The sequence below is a fragment of the Macrobrachium rosenbergii genome, chromosome 13, assembly GCF_040412425.1.
Source record: "Macrobrachium rosenbergii isolate ZJJX-2024 chromosome 13, ASM4041242v1, whole genome shotgun sequence".
Classification (NCBI taxonomy): domain Eukaryota; kingdom Metazoa; phylum Arthropoda; class Malacostraca; order Decapoda; family Palaemonidae; genus Macrobrachium; species Macrobrachium rosenbergii.
In genome coordinates this window covers 849,101-872,759 of record NC_089753.1, presented here as the reverse complement: position 1 = coordinate 872,759, position 23,659 = coordinate 849,101, and the positions used below count along the sequence as shown (strand labels likewise).

Here is a 23,659-nt window from a genome sequence, read left to right as displayed (position 1 = left end):
TCCACTAGATCCTCCTCCTCAACTCAGACTCCTGTTAATCATTCCCACAAACCTGGCCATATATACTGCCTCTCTTTGAATTTTTGCTGTCACAACCTCATCTTTCAACAAAACTCCTTTCCCAACATACACTACCAATCCATTCTCCTTCAAGAAATCTATCCCAAACAGGAAACAATATGGCATCTGCTCATCTTCCAGTACTACAAAAGCTTCCACCTCAAACACTCCAAACTTTACCTTCAACCCCACTTCCTCCAATCCAACTGACCTTCCTGCTATACCTGCTGTACCTCTTAACACATTCACCGATCTCCTGTCAACGTTCCAATTCACTCTCTCAACATCTGTAATCACGCACGTTCACTAACGATATTCGCGCTCCTGTGTCAACCAAACCACAGTACTGTCCTCCACTGATATCTACTCCCACAATCATTGCATTTCCCCTCTTGTGTGCTCACAGACACTTGTCTCTATCACAAACCAAACATCCTTCACTCACTTCCTTGCTATCATTTTCCACTTCCAACAACTCCGACATTCTCTCCTCAACATTTTCGTACTTCTCATACTTCCTTTCATTGCTCTTTCTCTACAACCCAGTTATAGTGTACCCCACTCAAACACTGCTGATGCAACTCACGCTCACTCTCTCTCACTCCCTCATGTTGATACACTATAGGTTTCTCACCCCCAGTGTGTATGCACACAATCACCTTATGCTTCTTACTCACCACCACCACAACCCTTGAAATGGGGCTACTCCAGGACACATCATAGCTCTCAGGCTCTTCCAATACCATTGCACATTTGACACTCCCAAACATCTAGACCTCTTGCAAACTTCCTCAGTCACTTCCACCTGCACCTTCAAACCTTCATCTACCAAATCATTCAATCCATACCACACACTTTCAAACATTGAGTCACCACACCCTTTACTCTCATGTGCTACTACCAAGCCTCTCAGCAGATACTTTGGTCTCATGTCTTTCATTTTCTCTTCTTTCCCTTCCCTCAGGTAGTCTAGACATCATGTCTGCAACAATATTCATTTTAACTGGGATATACTCTACCACAAAATCAAAGCCACTCAAATCCTCTACTGTTCGCGCAATTCTAGCATCCACTGCCTTCATTTTCTGCAGGTACACTAGAGGTTGATGGTCTGTATGCACCACAAACCTCACACCATACAGAAACGGTCTTAATGTATTCACACAAAATCACAGCGCAGCCAATTTTCTCTCAAGAGTAGAATATTTTCACTCTGCTGAACTAAACTCCTTATTGACATTTACTATCATTCTACTTCTTTCAGTCCCATTCACCACTTGCTTCTGCATCAAACATCCACCCATCAACACTCCACTCGCATCCATATACACTACTAACTTACTGGCTTCTGCACTATAGACAGGGTAAGCCAACTCCACATGTATTTCCTCTTTCAGTTTCTCAAATACTTTCACCATCCTTTCATCCCACCTTACAACTGTACTATTCTTACAGCCTGTCCATTCTGACAACAGCTTTGCAGTCCCTGAACAATCTTCCCGAAACTTTCTTCCAAACTCTATCAGTCCCAAAAATCCATGCAACTCTTGCACGGTCCTGGGTCAAGGGAAATTTCTCACTTTCTCCACAAACTTTTCTGCCTTGCATACCCCAGACTCACTCACCTTATGGCCCAAGAACTCCACCTCTTCCATGAACCACCGACACTTACTCACCTCGATTTCCACCCCCAACTCCTCTAACTTTTTCAGCACCACTCGCCCAATCTCTTGTGCTCTTCTACCGTCTTATTCATCACCAAAATGTCATCAAGAAACACCAACACATTGTCGCGGGGAAAACCACTCGGTACCACACTCATCACTCTCTGAAATGCAGCTGGGGCATTAGCCAATCCAAAACTTAGATTGCAGAACTTATACTGTTTTTTCGTAGTTGAGAAAGCAGTTATCTGCTTACAATCCTCAGCCTCCGGCATCTGATAATACCCCCTCACCAGATCCATCTTGCTAAACACTTTCATTCCATGCATACTGTAAACACAGTCGGACACCACACATAGGGAATCTTTCTTTCTCTGTCTCTTCATTTACTCTCTGATGATCGACATACATTTGCAGTCTCCCATCAGGCTTTGTTACTGGCACTGTTGGACTATTCCAAGCGCTCTTACTGTGTTCAGTCACTCCTATCCTTGCTAATTCTTCACACTGCTCTTCACTCTCTTGCATTACCAGAGCCGAGAAATGTCGGGGTCTTTGATAAATTGGTGTGTTGTCTGTCAGCCGAATACAAAACTCGGGCAGTCTAGCTGTCCCAAAGTCCCATCACCTTGACTCAACACACCCTTTCTTTTCCACAACTCATACACCTGCCCCTTCTCTTTCTTACTCATCTTCTCATTCCGTCTCACCTTATCCCTAAACTTTTTTTTACTCCACACTTCTGACTTTCCCCTTCGGCCATCAAATCATATCCTTTAACATGTATGTCATTCCTCAAATTGACCACACTTCTTAAGCTTCCCAATCTATCACCAAGCTGTATGCCTCTCCACCTTTTCTTTTCCACATCCCCACACACCTGTACACACACCTTTAGGTTTTTTACATCCATAATTCCATCAAACACATGTGACCCGCCTTATCTCATAACACACAGAGCTACCATCCAACGTGAATATGTCACCCAAACTTTCTGCTCCGACTCCAACATTGGTTTTCCACCCTACTTTCACATTCCACACACTCCCCAAATCTCTTGGCAATTGTATTTCCTCCATTGCATACACCTCCATTCCAGAAACCATCTTCAAACTTACTTTCCATCTTCCTCCACATACAACTTCACACTCGGTTCACTCCCCATTCTTATCTCTCATCATTTCTTGCTCTGGGTACACTTTTACCCTGTTTCTCTTCAACATATACTTCTCATTCACTCTGTCCACAACAAAAAAATCCTCCTCCTCCAGCCTTATTCCTGCAACAGTAAACGACTCGACAGACCTCTTTCACACCTTTACTTCCAATCCTCCAATCCCTGTTACATATCCAGCACATTCCTCCCTCCGTGCTACATTTTCTTTTATTTTCTCATACGCCTTTCTGAAAACCATATTTCCACTACAACTAGTATTAATGCTTTCAATAACACTCACCACATTCTACTCTAACACACAAACAACAATCTACTTGTTCCCCAAAACAGACATTCCCATTAACAAACCTTCTCTCACTTGCAACACATCTATCCCTTCCATACCAGAGGGCTCACCACTGTAAACCCCTTTCGCACTTAGTGTCTCTGGGGTGTGGTTGGGTACAGCAGACTTCCTTCACATGACCCTCCATTCCACATCTTTCACACTTGCTCAGAGGGTTCTTACATGTCCTGGCAAGATGGTCCCTCATTCCACAGTTTCCACAATGACTTTCACTTACTCCTACTCTCCTTCCACTCTGGCAGTCTCACTCGATGTCCCACCCTTCTGTAGCTGGAACACTTCTTTCTCTTTCCACCCAGTCTCTCCTACACTCCTCCAACAAGACTCGCATCACACCTATCTCCTCACTCACCAAAGTGTCCTTGTATGTCCTTCCATTTACTACCTCAGACCCAACATACATCTTCTTTACTACCTCAGACCCAACATACATCTTCTTTACTACCTCAGACCCAACATACATCTCCTTTGGTTCATCATTGTCTTCTCTCAGGTCTTCTAGGATCTGTAAAACATCCTCCCAATTTAAGGTCTTCTTCCCCGACCACTGCTTCCGATCTTTTTTCTTCTCATTCAAAATTACTGTAATCTTTCCTGGAATGGTGGCCAAGAACTTCTGCATGAGGTGTCTGTTTTCCTCAATTCCTTCCTCTCCATACTTCCTCCTGGCCAAAGCTTCTAACCTGTGGGCATACATGCCCACTTCCTCTCCAGCTTTCATCTTTGCCTCCTCGAACCTGTAGTCCTTCTTGCATACAACACTTTCCTTCATTCTCTTCACCTGCCTAATCACTCTAGCCTTCATGGACTCACACCCTGGCTCACCCTCACACATGCTTCTGTAGCACATCTTTAACCACCCATCCAAGAAGTCTCCCAGCCGCTTCATCCACACGGTATCATTCTCCCCATACTTCTGCCTACAATACTTCTCATACTCATCAAAAAACTCACATATGTCTCTTTCCTTCCTGATGCAAAATTTCTCAGTTTTGGGAACCTCCCTCAGGAACACGTTTTGGCTTCCTGCTCCCCTGCCTCACTCAAACCTTCACTACTACCACTTCCACTTCCAATCATCCTCAACTTCCAAGTCCAAGCTACCCCTTCAGATCTGGGAATTCAACTCCTCTTTCCTCACACCTCTCCCCTTTCGTGTTATCTTCTTCTTTACCTCTCTTTTCTTACTTTTCTCTTCCTCATCACTTTCACTCACCTCACTCATACTGACCTTATCCATGGTGGGTACTCCCTTACTCTTACTTGACAAATCCTTCCCTTTCTTAGGGATTTTCTCCTTTGCACCTTTTGCCTCATCGTTCTCCCCTCCCTTCCCTCTTAGCCATTTCAGTCATTTTCTTCACCATCTCACACACTTTCTCCTCCATCGCCTCTATCCTTATAACCAATCTACTTTCCCTTGCCTGGGCTTCCTTTAACTTTTCCTGCATACTGATTGTCATGCACGTCAGCCTGTCCCACCTCTGCTTCCAACCTTGCTCCCCTTCACCTGACCCAACACCTTCCAAACCTGCTCCCTCTGCCATCTCCAACTATGTACCCCACTCTTACTTTACTATTAAAGGCCCTGTGTTTGGAGCCAAATTATTATGTAGGGACTTTTTCTTGGTCACAGTAGGTGCAGCATGATGGGAACAGATTTGGAGGTTATTAAATGAAACTCAGACTTTCCTTAACCTAATTTATTACCTTAATATTACAGTAGTCTGAGACTCAGACAGAACCTTACCCAAATTTACTATCCTTAATACTAATATTACCATCAAAACTTTTCATAACTTCAATCTTACTGTACAATCCTCGGACAGCTATCAAAAGAATCTTAATCTAATTCATAAATTTTAATCTACTGAATGGAAACTTACCTAATGTTATCGCTATAGTTCATCAAAACTTATCCTGTATTCAGTCTTAAGACTACAGTAAAAAAAAATCAGCAAAAACACTCCAACTGCATTCAGTATCAGCTAAACAGTGTGTATACAGAAGGCATTTAAATTGGTAGTCTGGTGCAAAAGAGTGACACACACTTCTACAACAATCTGTCCTTTTCCATAAAGTCACTCTTCATTTCACAACACCAACAAAAACATATTGGGCTCAAACCCACAAAAACCTAACAATTCATTTAAACATTTCAAAATTACATAAATGCAATAGCTTCATGAAAAGAATTACACAACCACTGCAAGTAGAACCCAAATTACAGTAGATTGTTCACGATCAAATCAACAGCAATTAATTTGGAACAAAGTAACTTATATCTGTAACTTTCCTCTATCCCTGTAACTTGCGCCCGTCTCTAAGCCGGAACATCGTCGAAAATCGTCAAAATCATTACTTTTAATGCTCATTGAAAATGATTAAACATTAAAGTTTTACATCAAAAAAACCTTCAAATTGATTATTCTGCCATTTTGGGGCCATATTTCTTCCGTCGGATCGGCGTATTGACGGCGTCGTAACCCGGAACATGCGTCGTAAGCCAGAAATAATTTCTGATGAATATATTTGAATCTGTAACCTTTAAACCGGGACTGCCTGTACTGGGAAGTTCTCTTACACTAAACACTGATTGTTATGCCTACCGGCCTCAGGCTTCCTAATCCTCAGAAGTAAATCCACTGCATCAACTTCTGCATCTTACTGTTTCATCAGATGCTACAGCCACAAGGTAGGCCAACAACTCCAACAGAGACTTTTCACCACAGTTCCCGTCAGTAGATTACTACTCCCAAATAGCTTCGGCTGAGGAAGTATCCTAAATTCTCAAGCTACTTACACATTAGTTTGAAGTGTAGCAAGTCACTCTAACCTGACACACTCAGCAAACTGCAATTAAAAAAAAAAATAAATAATCAGTCATACACTAACAACCACACAAAAAATAAATATAATAAAAAAAAACAAAATTCAATTGTACAAACCCATTTTTCATACTACCACCACACCATGGTTAGCTGAAATTTGTGTCTTCCATGATCCTTCTGGGTTCAGCAGGCCATTTCAGTGGCAACGTCCACTTCATGTTCATTAGTAAGATTGTCACCCCCATGTAAAGATTCATCTACTTCCTCTGCGGGGTTAACATGGGAGGCACTGGGGACTGATATACAGTATTGGGTTTTTGCCCAAACATAGATTTTGTTCTGATAAAGGGTTAAATATCTGCTGCTGGAGTTCTGCCGGAAAGATACAGTCTCCCCCTTCCTCACCCCTACTGAACCTAGGACCCATCGAGACAGCTTAAAACAAACTATTTCGTCCTTAAACTTGCTGCTAGGAGCATACTACAAATTTTGCACATATCTGGCAACCAACCAGACTTTCCTTGTTTTTTACAAGGACGATGCTCATGGCAGGTGGTATGGGTCCTACCCACGGGCAAAAAATGAACTGGGCAATTTGCTGTGGAACACTTAATCTGAGGGTCCTGCATAGTGGTGGCCCTCTAGTGATAAAACAAGTTGTTATTAGAAACTAGTTAATACTAATTGTCTGCAGTCCTTATATAGATAGTATATTCAGTATTACAGGATAATTTGATTACAAGTGTGTAGCTGTAATATATTTTATTAACCATTCTGTTGTATACATTAAATATATCTGTGTTAATGTAAACACACTAAGATTTAGGTTAGTGTTGACACCAGTATACAGTAATCCCCCCATATTCGAGGGGAATGCATACCACACCCCGCGCAAATAGCTAAAATCTGCGAATACAGAACTGTTCTAAAAACACTTAGAACTGCCTGTTTTGATAGTTCAAACACAAAAAAAACTAACAATGCATATACAGGTCTTATCCTACTTAAGATGGGATTAGATTCCAAAAACCCATCGTTTGTTGGAAAAAATGTATCTCGAATATAGCCTAGCCTACAGCAGAGTATTCAGTACCATGTATACATATATGGTAGCCTAGCCTACACTATACAGTATAAAGTGAACCCCCACGTATTCGCGGGGATGCGTTCCAGACCCCCCCGCGAATAGCTCAAATCCGCGAATGCTTACAGCGCCCCTCTAAAAACACTTATACCTGTCTACCATGAAAGGTCAAACACCAAAGTATGCCTAAAAATACCAGCCTACATCAAATATACATTAAACTATTACCTTATTACTGTATTAATCTTTGAAATGATACTATTAATATAATTTCCAAGCCATCTTAAACATTTTATGGTTACATTTATATGTACGTACTGTATGGCTAACAGCTGTAGGTGAAAATAATCCAGTCCCCCTATGTATTCACCCACGCACATTTTCTGTCATACAGTTACAAGCCGTCCTGTTTTCTTTTTGGAGGGAACATTGGTATTATATGTAATTCACAAAAGGAGAGAGAGAAAAAATAAAAAAAATTTATGCACATTTAAAAAAATTTAATACTACTTATATATTAAGATTACTACATACGTAAATCATACGGGTACTCACCAGCAATGAATGTTGGTTAAAGATGATGATGATAAATTAGCTGTGCAATGCGATGAATGACGATGAAGATATGACTGCACAGCAAAGCAGAGGAGTTACAACTCATCTGAGGGTGCCTCTTCACCTTCAGGAGGCACTTCTTCAGTTGATTTGGGAGGCACTACTTCAGGTGATTGGGGTAGTGCCTGACGCACCAATTCAGGCGATTGGGGAGGCACTTCTTCAGGCGATTCGAGAGACACTACTTCAGGCGATTGGGGAGGCACTTCTTCAGGCGATTTGAGAGGCACTACTTTGGGTGATTTGGGAGGCTTTGGAGGGGCCTTCTTCGTCCGTTTGATGAACATGGTGATAGGCAGCTGCTGTCGCTGCTTTTTCATGGTGGTGAGGGTTTGATTATAGGGCTCCCATGCTAAGTCAAGGATGTTTGAAAACTTTAAGGAGCATTCCATAAAAAGATCCCATGTTGAAACATACGACTGCGTATCCTTAATCATTCTCTTAATGTGGGACAGATGTTCCAAAGTCAGGCCGCTCTCCTCTTCCTCCTGCTCCTCCCCCGAACCTGGCGTATCTTCTTCCTCACTGGCAGACTTTGTCAGCTCTTCCAAATTGTGGTCCATCAGGGGGTCAGAGTGAGCATCAATAAGGGTGCCGATTTCATCCTCGGTGATGCCCTCGAAGCCTTCCCCACCTAGAACCTTCGCCAACTGGACAGCCTTATTAATGGCCGAATGTTGAATTTCTTGAGGAGAGAAGCGCATGTAATCATGAACACATTCCGGCCACAACTTGTTCCAGCGTGCATTCAGGGTCTCCTTCATGTCATTCAGTGATCGGCTGATGATGCTCAGACGTGGCAATCGTGAATTTACGCCAATATTCTTTTAGCGTAAATTCACTGTCACTGTCCATTGCATTTACAAGGTGCTGGAGGGAGTTCCCAGTATAGAGTGCCTTGAAGGCACGGATCACGCCCTGGTCCATAGGCTGGAGGAGAGAGGTGGTGTTGGGGGGGAGTAACTCAAGCTGGACTCCCTTGTAAGAAAGATCGAGAGGGTGGCCACCAGCATTATCCATAATCAGCAACACCTTGAACTCCATGGCCAAGTCATTCAGGTATTGCCTAATTTGAGGGATGAAGCTCTGATGGAACCAGTACTCTGTGAGGACTTTGGTGATCCAGGCCTTAGGGTTATGCATCCAGAACACAGGAAGCAATGCCTTGTTCTTATTCTTGAGGGCCCTGTGGTTTGCAGCCTTGTAAATGAGGCCTGGTTTAAGCATGAAACCAGCTGCATTCCCACACATGATGAGGGTAACCCTATCCTTCTGGGGCCTTGAATCTGGAGGCTTTAGCTTCATCCTTCATAAGGTATGTCCGGGAAGGCATCTTTTTCCAGAACAGGCCAGTCTCATCCATGTTGAACACCTGTTGTGGATGGTAGCCCTTCTCCTCGATGATCTTCTTGAAGGCCTCCGGATATTTTGCGGCTGCTTCAATGTGCAGATGCTGATTCCCCATGTAGTGTAACAGACTTTAGGTGGAACCGCTTTTGAAATCGGTGGAACCACCCCTTGCTGGCCTGGAAACCTTGAGGTGCTGATGATGGTCCTGCTTGGGGCTCTTCCCCCTCTTCTTCTTCTGCTGGTTCATCAAAGCCTAAGAATTCTAATTCACCTTCCTCTGCCTGTACTACGTCATTGCCTTCCTTAGCAGTTGATAACTGTTGGTAGAGTTGTCGCGCTTTCTCGCCAATGATGTTGGAGTCGAGGGGCACGTTCTTCTTCTGAAAGTCCTTTATCCAGATTACCAGAGCAGATTCCATCTTCATGATTGTTTTATCCCGCACTGTCGAAACTGTCTTTGCACTACCGAAGTAGCTCATACCCACAGACTTGCGTATCTCCGCCTCTTTTCCTCTTGATATATCTCACTGTTCTCTCAACACTGAAATGGTGGCCAACCGCAGCAAAACTTTTGCCCTCCTTTAACATGTAAAGAAGTTTCACCTTCTCCTCGAGTTTCATAACAGTCTTCTTTCTTTTAGACTCTTTGCCAAAAGGCTTTGAAGGAGGAGGGTGTTTTTTACGAGGCATTTTAGGGCCGAATACCGCTGATGCACAAAGATAAAAAATCCAAACGGAAAGACGTACGGTTTCACATGGTAAGAAGATGCTGCGAACTACAGTACGCACAAGTGAGAAGGATGCCGTGGAGCGGTCTCCCAGAATTCCGTGTTCGCGAGTTTGGTTGTGAATGTTGAGCCAATCAGCACCAAGTGAACAGCCAATGAGCGCCAAGAAAAATGAATGGTGCTTCTGGATTGGCTGCTTTGCAGATGACAGCCAATAGTGTGTCGAGTATCACTGGTCCTGGGTACATAGTGTCCAGCATCGTGAGTTCTTTATATTTGCAGAGAGGTGGCTTGGGTGAAGCACTTTTAAGAAAAACAAATACATGTATATGTTATTGAAATTTTGCTGTGTTTACGTTAATTTATTACAGTACTGTAATATTTGAAAATTAGTAAATCGTTTTTCAACTTACAAAATGTACTTACAGTAGTCATTAATATATACTCAGTACATACATGAAAATGCTACGCACCGCAGATGTAAACAAACGTACCCTGCAGTATTCCTGTTGTCTTGCGTATTTTAGATATGCTGTACATACTACCCATAGTACTGTACTGTACTATGTATCATCCTAAAACACTTTTTGTATGTAATATTTAAAAATCATCCTACAACAAAACATTTTATAAAATGTACCTACTGTATGTGCAGAAGATCAGTGTTAGTATATGTACGCGCAACCAGTAGTACCATGCATATACTGTAGTGGCAAATTATCGGCAAATGACCCAGAATAACCCATTTTATTGCTATCTCTCGTTTGTGTGTTTTGCGTGTACAGTACTATGGCCTACAAATATTTTTTTAAATCGTGCATTAAGATGTCCTCTGAATGCTGTGCTTCTTCTGAGGTCTCTGGCCAATAGCCCACAAGTACTGTAATGACTGATGAGAAGAAAGTACTGAAGACATGATTGTTTTGTTAAGAGAGGGCAAAAGTCATGGAGAAGTAGCAGCCCATTACAGCATGACATTAATTGCGGTCGTCTACATTGAGCGTGAACAAGGTAAAATACTCATGCAGCCCTACTGTACCACCTTCGTTGCCATGTTCAAATACCTTAACATGACAGCGCCTCCCGCCATTCATCGTACTGCACAGCTAATTCATCATCATCATCTACAGCATACTGTAATCAACATTCATCACCAGTTACTACCCGTATGATTTAACTTTATTATTTATTATTATTAACGTACCCAGTGTGGTATTACATAATATTATTATTTAATTTCTATTACTATTATATGTAGAGTACTGTAGTACAGTATTATTATTGATTTACATTATTATTTAATGTTATTATACAATAAATATGAAAATACAGAATATTGCTATACAAAAAAGACAAAAAAATCTGCATCCGCGAATATGGAGGTTCCCGCAAATATTTTTATAGATATGTTCCATAGAAAAGCCCGCAAATGTGTGAGTTTCCCGCAAAATTTTTTTTAGATAGGTTCCACAGAAAAACCTGTGAATGGGTGAGTCCGCGAACCTTGAGAATGCGAATATGAGGGGTTTATTGTACTCTATACATACATGGTATAGTTATTATTAATATCAGCTAATTGTGGAGGTTCATGCAGAGTGACTTATGATAATTCAATATAAAGAGAAATTGAATAACAAACAAGAATTAGCTTAGCCTACACTATGGTATATCATATACTTATACGGTAGCGTAGCCTACATTATATTGTACGCTGTATTCACATAATATCGTATTATACAAACATCAACATAACGAATATGCATCTTTTCCATGGATCTTTTAAAATGTTATGCTTTAATTCACTGTATCCAATAATATTGTACTGTATATATTCTTATTTTGCTTTTGTATTGTAAATTGCAATCAATGTTTTGGTTTGGAAATTGATTATGCGGTAAGTTTATTTTGCCATATTTAACTTAGTTCAGAGTGTTTTTCTTGCCTTAAGTTAGCGTAAATGAATCTCTAGGTACTCTTTTTATATGGGAAAAGGTTATTTTTGGTTATACGAAGTGTGTTTAAGTCGAAATATAACCTAATACGTCTTGTGAAATTAATTTAGATATTTTTTTGTTAATAGATGACGTTGGCCGTTTTGGGGGCATGTTTATTTTGTGTAGAAAAAATCAAGATTCCGTTCGCCATTCTCACTTGATTTAATCATAATATGAGCTTTATGTATTTATCGTTTATCAGGCTAAAAATAGCAGCAATATGTGTTTTTTCATGCCCAGTAGTTTTGATTAAAATACTTTCTCTCCAATATTAATTGCGGTCGAGTTTCACCCATGTTGCCGATGCATGATACAGTAATTTATAGTCATTAGCAGCTTGAACATTGTTTTCTTAGCTTCAACTACAATGTGCAGCTTAAATTTAGCAGTATAATTCCTTGCCAATCTTTTATCCATGCCGAATAAGGGTATAATGTAAAAATATATCAGTCCTATTCTACTTAACAGCTGTTGTTTTCCGATTCGGTTATAAGCAAAACAACAGTTTCTCGTTCGGTTGTTTATGGCTGTACGCATTTACGCAAGAGTATAACATTACTGACAATACTTTTATCATTCTCTTTTACTTTTTTAACTAGAAGATGGGATAAAGAGATGGAGGAAAAGAAGTTGGTCTATTGTAATTTGGTCTTTCTTGCTGCCTGATTGTATGCTGCTGCCTACTCCCGCGCAAAATTTAAAAATATTTTTTATAAATAATGTTTTATTGGTATTAATTGCTTACCCCATCGGAAAATCGAATTATTGTAAGGTGAATTATCGTAACTCGAGCACTACCTGGGTACCTGAGTATTTTAATAGTCATGAAAATGATATTTGAATATTTCTCAGTGAAAAATACTGTGAATGGGCAAATTTTCAGTGAATAATGTATATATGTGCCCTAGAATAATCCACGAATAGGTAAGTCTGCGAATCATGAGACCATGAATACGGGGGGTTTACTGCATGGCTGTATTACTTACACAGTACACTGTTAGTCCTTTTGCAAGGGCTATGTGAAATTTAATTTTGAATGCCATGCCATTCAGGCTGGCTGCTATAAACTTATTTCATTTGACTAACTCAAGCTACTGTTTATATAGCTTAGGTTAATGCTTCTAGCATAATCTATGTTAGGCTAATAACAGAGGATTTCTTAGAGGGTTCTTGCTTAAGTATATCTTAGTTTAACCAGACCACTGAGCTGATTAACAGCTCTCCTAGGTCTGGCCCGAAGGATTAGATTTATTTTTACGTGGCTGAGAACCAATTGGTTACCTAGCAACGGGACCTACAGCTTATTGTGGAATCCGAACCACATTATAGCAAGAAATGAATTTCTATCACCAGAAACCCATTCCTATTGTTCTTCACTGGCCGGTCGGAGATTTGAATTCGCGACCAATAGAGTGGTAGCTGAGAATGGAACCCGCTCACCCAGCGAGAAACTGGTTCTTGCTTAACCTATTCTAGGCCACTGCCTAGTGTAGGCATATTTAAATCACACTTAAGGGTATAAACTGTACAGGAAAGAACCCTCTTATAATCTGGTTTGCTGTTTTATCTGCCCAAGACTACCTTTTATCTGATGTTTGGCCATTGCTTTATGTAATCTGAACTACTCTCTAGGCTAATAGTAGGATATTCCCTTAAAAAAAGGGATTCCTCCTTAATCTTGTTAGTTTACTGCCTGTTCTATCACCTTTTAGGATATAGGCTACATAAGACCTCACTAATATATGTAGCCTTACAGATAGGCTGCTGAGTCATAAAGAACTAGGTTATCATTTTTCAATCATAGATACCATTATATCTAATCCTAGGCTATTTGGTCTGCAACTGCTGCTTAGACCAATAATAGGATATTTCTTAAAATGTTCTTTCTTAGCCTAGTATAGGTTATTGCCTAATCCAGATTAATTTAGAACACTCTTCAATGCATAGGCTATATAAAAACAGAAAGTCACTAATATGTAACCTTAATAGTTAAGCTACCATTTTTGTCGAGCCCAGGTTATTATTTATATCTAATCCTAAGCTATTTGGTCTGCTATATAAAACAGCCAATAGCCTACAATTACTGTAATGACTGATGAGAAGAAAGTACTGAAGACATGATTGTTTAAGAGAGGGCAAAAGTCATGGAGAAGTAGCAGCCCATTACAGCATGACATTAATTGCGGTCACCTACCTTGAGCATGAACAAGGTAAAATACTCATGCAGCCCTACTGTACCACCTTCGTTGCCATGTTCAAATACCTTAACATGACAGCGCCTCCCGTCATTCATCGTACTGCACAACTAATTCACCATCATCATCATCTACAGCATAATGAAATCAACATTCATCACCAGTTACTACCCGTATGATTTAACTTTATTATTTATTATTATTAAGGGGAGCGCAGTCTTTGATTTTTGATGAATATTTTTGAAATGAAAAAAAATGGTTAAATGGCCGTAAGACATGAGCAACACCTTCGTTATCCTGTGACCAAAGCATTTTTTTGAAATATTAAAATTGATGGGGTTTTGGGCTTCCGCCCCCCACACAGTGAGGTAGGGCTGACATTTGGCTCCTAATGACTATTGTCATTTTTTCCTTTATTCGCCTAATTTATTAATTATTTTGATTTTTATATCACCTTATCTCCTATGTCTGGCAGCGTCTGACAACAACAATGGCTTGTTCCTTGGTGAATGCGTAGTCTAAGAGACAGGGTGCTGAGTCAGTTGCCCCCAAACGTTGAAAGTGGGTGGTGGGCAACTTTTTACTCTGAGCAATTTTTTCGATATTTGCGGTGTTTTTTGCCGTTTTTTTTTTTCTACATCTGGTAACTCTCAATACAGTCTATATACTTTTATAAGAGGTGCTAAAGAAATGAGCAGGTAAAAGTTACTACTGATTTATTCAAGGTCCAGGCGGTTTATATAGCAGCCGACTGGCATCGGGCCGCGAAAGACCATGGAAGCAAGGGTAACCTGAGGTCGATAACAATTAATAAATAAATACAGCGAACAAGTACAATATACAATGCAACAATAGACAGAATTAAAGTTGAGTATAATCTTGACGCTTGCGAAAGAAGAAATACACGGTACACAGTTGATGAACAGATAAATAATTGCATACACAGTTTAAACAACTGAATTTTCGTGACCTGGCCCGTCCATCGTGACGAATCATAGGTACAAAGAAAATGGGTCGTCATCAAAGAAAATTTGCTTAGCGGGGACTTTACACTTTCACCTTCAAAAATACGCTCACAGTTGATGAAATGAATAAAGGATGATGAAAAGGGAGTATATGATGACAAGTTCATTATATCTAGATCTCAGTTAGATAAAATAGTGTCGGGTATTAGATGCAAGGTAGGAAATTGCAGGGGTAAAGTTCAGGTCGAAGTCTCTGCCAGTAGATGGGATACTGATATTTCAATGAAGTGCCAATCGTGTAGGTTTACAGTTAGTGCCCCAGCAAAGTGAATTAGCAGTGGAAAATCTCAGCACCATCAATTAAGTGAGATAAATATTGAAGAAATTGAATACAACTTTGGCTATAAGAAATTCAACTTACTAACACATCTGTTTGGCACAAGTGAAAGTATAGAAGAAGTTCTTCATTCGAGAGACAAAAAGGCTTGAAAATCAAACTCCAAAGACCAAAATGACCAAACAATTGAAAAAAAAAACTGAAAATGAGTCAAGAATATCAGCCTGGTATCTACTAAACTTTTAGTTTCTTAGTTTCAAACCAGGCAACAATGAGTCAGGTGGTACTTGATGATACCCTCACCTCGAGCGAATAATACCCCATTTCTGAGCTTCGGACCTGTGTCACACGGTGAAATTCCCATTAAGCACGAATTTCTAGGTATAAATATTGCTAAATTTACCAGAGAAAAAAGCTATCAGGAATGCTGGGGTTACTACCCCCAGATCGATCATCTATAATGAAATAGACGTCGGTATAGGTAAGGGTGAGTGAATATTGCCACTGCCACAGGACTGTACTCTGTAGACAACCCAATGTCAAAAACCCCGGAACGTGAAGGGCCGACCCAACGCCAGCACTCACCGGTCCGCCAACCGATGACCCCAGCGCCATCTGTACCCATTCCATTCTAGCACGCGTTGTTGTTCACACGTTTTTTTCTTGTGCTTGGTATTTTTGTGCCTTTTTTGGATTACCATGTCTTCCAGTGAATTCACCGCTACTAAGTTAAGTACCATCTTCTTGTGGGGTTTTATTGTTATCGAGGCTTTTATTTGGCCCTTAATTTAATAATTACAGGGTCAAATATCCGGCGTTCCCCTGCGTTCGCTTTGCCTCCGCCATGGTGACCTTAGGGTACGCCTTTGCAGCTTGTTTCTGCAGAGGTTTCTCTGGGTCATTTACTTTTTCCTCATGTTTCGTATTTACCCCTTCAGGAAGTTCCTTTTGGAGGAATTTTTCTGTATCTGGCGGGATCTGGTGCCAGTATTAGTATCATTTCATTGGGGAGGCTTCCTCCTGCTATTTTGATTCTTTAAATTCCTTTCTTGTGTGCACCCGGCTCTTTGCGAGTAGAATTTGTCCTCCAAGGTGGTGCTGTCTTGCTGTCGGTTTTTCTGAATTGTGGTATAATGGATGACATGGATATTTATGGATTTAATTTTACCCTGGCTTGGCATCAGGAGCGGCCATTTTGGTTGCCCACTTCCTGTTCGCCTCGCTCGTTAGGCCATACCCCTAGCACAAGTTTTTATTGTTTTATATATTTGAGTTAAATTACACGTATTTGTGTTAATTTGGTTAACTTTAGCAGTACATATCAGTGTTTGGTGATCCTAGCCTAGCCCTCTCGTTCCAATCGGTGGGTTAGGCTGTTTAGGTTATGCCTTTTTCATGGTCTCAGCTCCCTTCTCTACCGACTGTGTCGCTTGAGTCGCGGAGGGAGGCGTGGGTTGGTCGAGGGAGTTCCACGTTCGTTGTTCCATCCGACCGTACCGCTTTTTTGGGTGTGCTTGAGCCTCTGAGACCCCCCCCCCTCCTCCCCCTATAAAGGCGGGGGAGGGATATCCTCAGTACATCGCCCTTCTGCCCTATGTGTCGGTTGTTGGTTGGCCTTCTGCGCGGGAATTTCTCTCCCTTCCCCCCCCTTCCTCCCCTCTCTATCCCCTCTCCCTATCTGGGCTTTGCCTTCAGGGAAAGGTGAGAGTTTTGGGTTGCTGTAGGCTGGTGTTATTAGCCTGACCTCCCTTAGTACTTTTGGCTGGTGTCTTTTTCCTCCCTGCGCGTGGGAAGTCGATACGCTAGTTTCGGCGCCCCGTAGGGAGTTTCGGTCAGTGTCCGGGGGTTTCCCCCATCCGCTTGGCCTCTATCACTTGACTCCGCCATTTTGTTACTCCCTCCCTGCTATAGCTAGTGGTGTGTCATCCCCTCCCCGTGTGTGGGACGTCGGTCTCTTACAGCCGTCACCCCGTGGGGAGCCTAGTCCAGTTCCCAGTTGAGTGTCACCCATCCTCCTGGCCTCCGTATTAGCTTCACCCACTTCGCTAGTGTCTCGTTAGTTCGCCTTCCTCCGGGTTGGGTTGAACTTCGGACACATCCAGGGTTTTTGCACTTCCTAACTGGCTCTGTTCCGCTGGTCTCCGGTCCTCCCGTTGCCCTCTTGCCTGTTACCACTCCGGTGGTTTTGGTTTTCAGTCGGTTGGCATTATTCACGCCTCGTTCTCCTATATATGCGGGAACTGATTTAGTAGTGCATTCACCCCGCCCCCTCCGCTGTAACCAGTGGCGGAGGTAACAGGATTTCTGAGGTGTCCGCACCGGAACATCATGACCAGCTGTGTACTGCTATCCTGTGTTGTTAACCATTTATTTCCCTGCTGGACTCCGGCAGTAATCAATGTTATATTTATTTTTATGAGTTGCATGGTCTTAGGTTAAGGTGTTCCATTTCCGTCAGAATGTCTCCGGCGTTCCTTAACTTAATTGTCATGTATTACATTTAATTTGCTTCACCGTTCCGCCGGGCTACTCCGGCAGGTCCGGTAATTATCTAATTCGCATGTTCCATTACCTGCTCTAGTTTAAGGCCCCTATCTCCATCGGGTCTACTCCGGCGCGCCTTAAGTTAGCAGACTCATGTACTGTCTATCCACTTACAGATGGTACGCTGCCAGGAGGCCAGGTGTACTGCAGTGCTGCACCAGCCCTACGGTCACGTTGTCTGCCGCTCCCACTCCGGGTGTGCAGTCCGGGTGGGGGATTTGATCGTTTGGCACCCGGACGGTTGTGAAGTTTGTTACGCTCTGTATGAGCAGGTTCAGGACGAGTCGGTAAGCTTAAAGTTACTGCCTTTAGTTTATCCGATTGCTTTGCTTATTTAGTGAATTATAAGGTTCTTGACATATCCCTAGCTCCTCGCTGGCTGAGCGGGTTCCGTTCTCACCTACCACTCTGTTGGTCGCGAGTTCGAATCTCCGACCGGCCAGTGAAGAACAAGCGGAATTTGTTTCTGGTGATAGAAATTCATTTCTCGCTATAATGTGGTTCGGATTCCACAATAAGCTGTAGGTCCAGTTGCTAGGTATCCAATTGGTTCTTAGCCACGTAAAAATAAATCTAATCCTTCGGGCCAGCCCTAGGAGAGCTGTTAATCAGCTCAGCGGTCTGGTTAAACTAAGATATACTTAACTTGACATATCCCTTATATATATCATTTCACTTAGTATCCGGTTTAGTAAGTCCTTGTTTTCTTCCAGGCCGACCAGACTTCTCGTGATGCTTCGTTGGCCACCCTTAGGGCTTGGGTGGCTGGCTTTGGGAGGAACGTCCCGTCGGGGAAGCCATATGTGCTGTCAGAGATCATCTGCAACCTCCTCTACCCCGGCCCCCGGATCGCTGCGGCTGTTCCGACCGAAGTCGCCGCCCCTTTGATTGAACAGATCCGGGTAGACACACAGCCCTCCCAGGATGACAGCTTGTACGTGGAAGTATCGGAGGAAGTGGCGGCCATCAATCTCGACTTGGAACCCATGAATACCGGACCGGACCAGGAGGTAGGTAGGGAGGTGAGGCAGGGGGAGCGGGCTCCCTTTTTGATTCCCCTTCATCATCCACATCTTCTTTTCAGGGTTTCCAGAAGTCTTCTTACCTTGAGGACAGGTCAAGATCGACTGTCCCCAAGGTGAAGAAGACTTTGAAGTCTAAGGGCTATAAGTCCTCAATCTCCCGCAAGGCAACTCCTTTCCCTCCTGTGAAGCCACGGGCTGCTAGTCCGGTGGCTTCCACAAGCAAGGCCACTCCCCCTGTAAAGGGGTCGAGATCTAGGACAGCCAAGGCTAGCCCTCCTCATCAGCCTGCTTTCGATCCAGAGGTGTTCGCAGACATACTTCTTAGAAAGTTCAACAAAGAAGTAGATGTGAAATTGAATAAGCTCACGGAGAGGCTGCAGAGCCAGGAGAGTATGCTCTCCGGGTTCATGCGCTCCGGTGGTTCATCACTGTCCCACCCCATTCCGGATGCCTCCACTCTTCCTCCCTTTGACAAGGGAAATCCTTGGCGTTTGGCCCTTCATGCTCCCCGGCATGAAGATACCCTAACAATCGAGGGTTTAGGGACGCGCAGGCTGCAGGAGTTGGAATTCTTTCCACCAGACCTGCTGCCCCCCTACCCAGGCTACGCCAGGTTGATGGAGGAGGCTTGGGTGAGATCGGACAAGGTCCCTAGGGAGACGGTCATCTTCCCAAGGGACCAGGCTCAGTCTGCCTTGCTGCGCACTTTCACGGAGTGGGAGGCAGAAAATACTAAGTTGACCCCCTTCAAAGGGAACTTCACAATGTTCTCTTTGAGGGACAGGATTCCGACCCCTTGCATGTCTAAGGTGGCCCTAGCGACTGCCCAGGCATGCATAGAAGGTAAGCCGTTGCCTCAGCTCCGGGAAACTGATCCCACTTCTATGGTCTTTCCTGGGGACCCTGACTTCTGGAAGGATGCCCCAACCACTTTCACGGCGGGCAAACTGGACCCAGACTGTGCTTCCACACTGTTCAGCGAGCAGCTTCCCAAAATCCCGGAGGCTCTCCTGAAACCGGAGTTCGAAGCTAGATGTCGGTTGAGCTGATCAATGAACTCCCTGTGCCTGGCGGAAGCTACGTCGGTAGTTTACTCTGAGGAGCCACTCTTCCAGGTCCTAACGAAATCTCTGCTGGCAGGATTTCAGGTGGACCTTTTCGACTTTATGGTGGCACAAATGAACTGTCGCAAGCATATCTTTGCGGACGCCACCATAAGACATGAGCCTAACAAGCTCATGAAAAGCTCGTTCTGGGGGGCTAATGTCTTCCCTGAGAATGAAGTAAATGATGTCCTGGCTGAAGGAACCAGGGCTAATCAGAGTCTCCGCTCCCCGCTGGTATCCCCGCTAAGAGGAAAGCCCCGAGTCCGCGGGTCCCAAAGCAGACCGGGAAAGAGGTACAGGAAGTTTAGGAGGCCACATACACAGACCGTCGTTTAGGCTGTACCGGTCTCGCCGGTCGGTCAGCCTTCTACCTCGAAGGCCCAGCCCCAACAATATGTGCTGATGCAGCCGGCTCAGCATTCCCTTGCTTCCCCCACCTTCATAACGTCTCCGGCGTTTAACCCCTCTTATGAGAGCCAGGGGTCATTTCGAGGGTTTAATAGAAACGCAAGGGGAAGCAGAGCAAGGGCCTCCTTCAGAGGCAAGGCTGCATTGCGGTCCCTCTCCCGGGGGAGAGGAGGCCGAGGCAGAGGAAGCAAGCCTTCACCCTCCCAGTGAGACAATTCAGGTAGGCGGGAGGCTTTACCTGTTCCGGGACCAGTGGACCTTCAGCCCTTGGACCCACAGTATAGTATCCAAAGGCCTGGGGTGGAGTTGGATCAAGGACCCTCCCCCTCTAGTCAGGTTCCATCAGCCCCCATCCAAAGCCCTGCAGGACTTTGCGAGGGAATTACTCCAAAAGAGGGCCATAAAGAAAGTGAGACACCTGAAATTCCAAGGCAGACTGTTCAGCGTTCCCAAGAAAGGCTCCAGTCAACAAAGAGTAATCTTAGATCTGTCTCGTCTCAATCTTTACATACAATGTGACAAATTTCGCATGCTTACAATCTCGCAGGTGCGGACTCTTCTTCCCCGTGGAGCCGTCACCACCTCTATAGATCTTTCAGACGCATACTATCACGTCCCGATTGCGAGAAACTTCTCTCCTTACCTAGGATTCAGACTATGGAAACAAGCCTACTCGTTCAGAGTCATGCCATTCGGGCTCAACATAGCGCCCAGAATTTTCACCAAACTGGCAGAAACAGTAGTGCAGCAGTTTTGGTCCCAGGGGATCATGCTAGCCGCATACCTGGACGATTGGATAATTTGGGCATCCAACGCCGAGGAGTGCCAGAGAGCTACAGCCATAGTGATCGAGTTTCTGGAGTCCCTTGGCTTTCAGATAAACAGGGTGAAATCCCGCCTAACTCCGGAGGCTCGGTTTCAGTGGCTAGGTATCCAGTGGGACCTAGACTCGCACAAGCTGTCTCTTCCGCCAGCCAAAAGGAGAGAAATGGCCAAAGCCACCAGGCAGTTCCTCAAATGCAGGAAAGCCTCTCGCAGGACTCAAGAAAGAATCCTGGGTTCTCTTCAGTTCGCATCTATCACAGATCTGCTTCTGAAAGACAGAGTGTGGCGGAGACGAGCCAATATCAAGCTCAGAGACAAGGTGTCATTAATTCCTCCAGTTTTAAGGAAAAGACTCCGGCCGTGGTCCACAGTCATGGGTCTTTCAAAGTCAGTGCCCCTCCAATTTCCTCCTCCATCTCTAGTAATCCACACAGACGCTTCGTTAAGCGGCTGGGGAGGATACTCCCAACACAAAAAAGTACAAGGTACATGGTCCACAATGTTCTGCCAGTTCCACATCAATATTCTAGAGGCAATGGCAGTGTTTCTGACTCTGAAAAAGCTTTGTCCTGCCAAACAGATTCATATCAGACTAGTTCTGGACAGTGCAGTAGTGGTGCATTGTATAAACAGGGGAGGCTCCAAATCGAGCCGGATCAACCAAGTGTTGATAGCCATTTTCTCCCTGGCGGAAAAACACAGCTGGCACCTGTCAGCCACCCATCTAGCAGGAGTCCGGAATGTCATTGCAGACTCTCTGTCCAGGGCAACTCCGCTGGAGTCGGAATGGTCCCTGGACAAGGCTTCATTCGAGTGGATCCGCCGTCAGGTTCCGGGTCTTCAGGTGGACTTGTTTGCCACGGAGAGCAACCACAAACTCCCTTGTTATGTTGCTCCCAACCTGGACCCTCAAGCTCACGCCACAGATGCAATGTCGATAGACTGGAACAAATGGCAGAAAATCCACCTGTTTCCACCAATAAACCTGCTGATGAAAGTGTTGCACAAGCTCAGGTCATTCAAAGGTCAAGTGGCCCTGGTAGCTCCCAACTGGCCGAAGAGCAGCTGGTTCCCTCTTCTTTTGGAACTGAAACTCCGGTGTCATCAAATACCCAGACCACAGCTGACCCAAATAGTACAAACTCGGACTGTGTCAGCTTCCTCAAGAATTCTGAATGCCCTGGCTTTATGGACTTCATGAAATTCGCTGCTCAGAGAGGTGCGGATATTGATCCTGTTAATAGACTGGTTTTGGAATCAGATAAAAGAGATTCTACCCTCAAACAGTGCGATTCAGCAGTTAAAAAATTGGCATCTTTTCTGAAAGAATCTGAAGCTCAAGTCATGACCATGAATTTGGCAATATCATTCTTCAGGTCATTGTTTGAAAAGGGTCTGGCTTCGGCCACGATTACCACAGCAAAGTCAGCTTCAAAAAAGGTGTTTTTGCATGGCTTCAAGATTGACTTAACAGATTCATACTTTTCATCAATCCCGAGAGCATGCGCTCATCTTAGACCAACAACCCATCCACATACGGTTTCTTGGTTCCTTAACGATGTTCTGAAATTAGCATCAGAAACCGATAACGATCAGTGTCCTTATTTGAATCTGTTAAGGTAGACGTTGTTCCTAATTAGCCTAGCTTCAGGTGCCAGGATATCGGAGCTGTCCACCCTCTCTAGCTGTGCGAATCATGTGGATTTCCTCCCGTCAGGAGAAGTTCTTCTTTCCCCAGATCAAAAGTTTTTAGCAAAAAATGAAGACCCTCAGGTTAGGTGGTCCCCTTGGAAGGTTATTTCTCTTCCACAGGATCCATCTTTATGTCCAGTTACTACGCTAAGGGCTTATTTACGGAGAACTTCTCAGGTTTTGTCTGGTCCTCTTTTTATCAGGGAAAAAGGAGGAATGCTTTCCTTAAAGGCTATCAGACAACAGATTCTATATTTCATTAAACAGGCTAACCCGGATTCAGTACCTAAGGTTCATGATATCCGAGCAGTGGCCACCTCCACTAATTATTTTCATAATATGAATTTTGAAGAGCTTAAAAAGTGTACGGGTTGGAAATCTCCATCAGTGTTTAAGCGCCACTATCTTAAATCACTGGAAGCTCTGAAGTTCCCTCCAGTGGCTGCAGGGAGCATTGTCTCTCCGCCCTAGTTAATTATTAATCTTTTCATCCTGTCTTCTTCCCCTCCCGCCTGCCTGCCTCATTTACTTACCCTGCCATCTTGTCCTAGGTCAGGCATGCTTCACAGCCTGACTCCTGGCGTTGTGATGTTGTCTTTAAGTCTTGACATGTTATAATTTTCTGTGATTTAGTCTTAAGTCAGTGGGTACCTTTATATATGTGTCATTGTTAATTTTAAGTCTTGGTACCTTCCATCTGCTGTCTTGATTTT

The 23,659-nt window shown here is 43.6% G+C and overlaps 1 protein-coding gene across 4 annotated transcripts in view; it reads left to right on the top strand.

Annotated features, from left to right (window-relative positions):
- LOC136844855 (uncharacterized) overlaps window positions 1-23,659 on the top strand; it is an 855,665-nt gene that overhangs the window by 711,679 nt on the left and 120,327 nt on the right. The window lies entirely within an intron of this gene.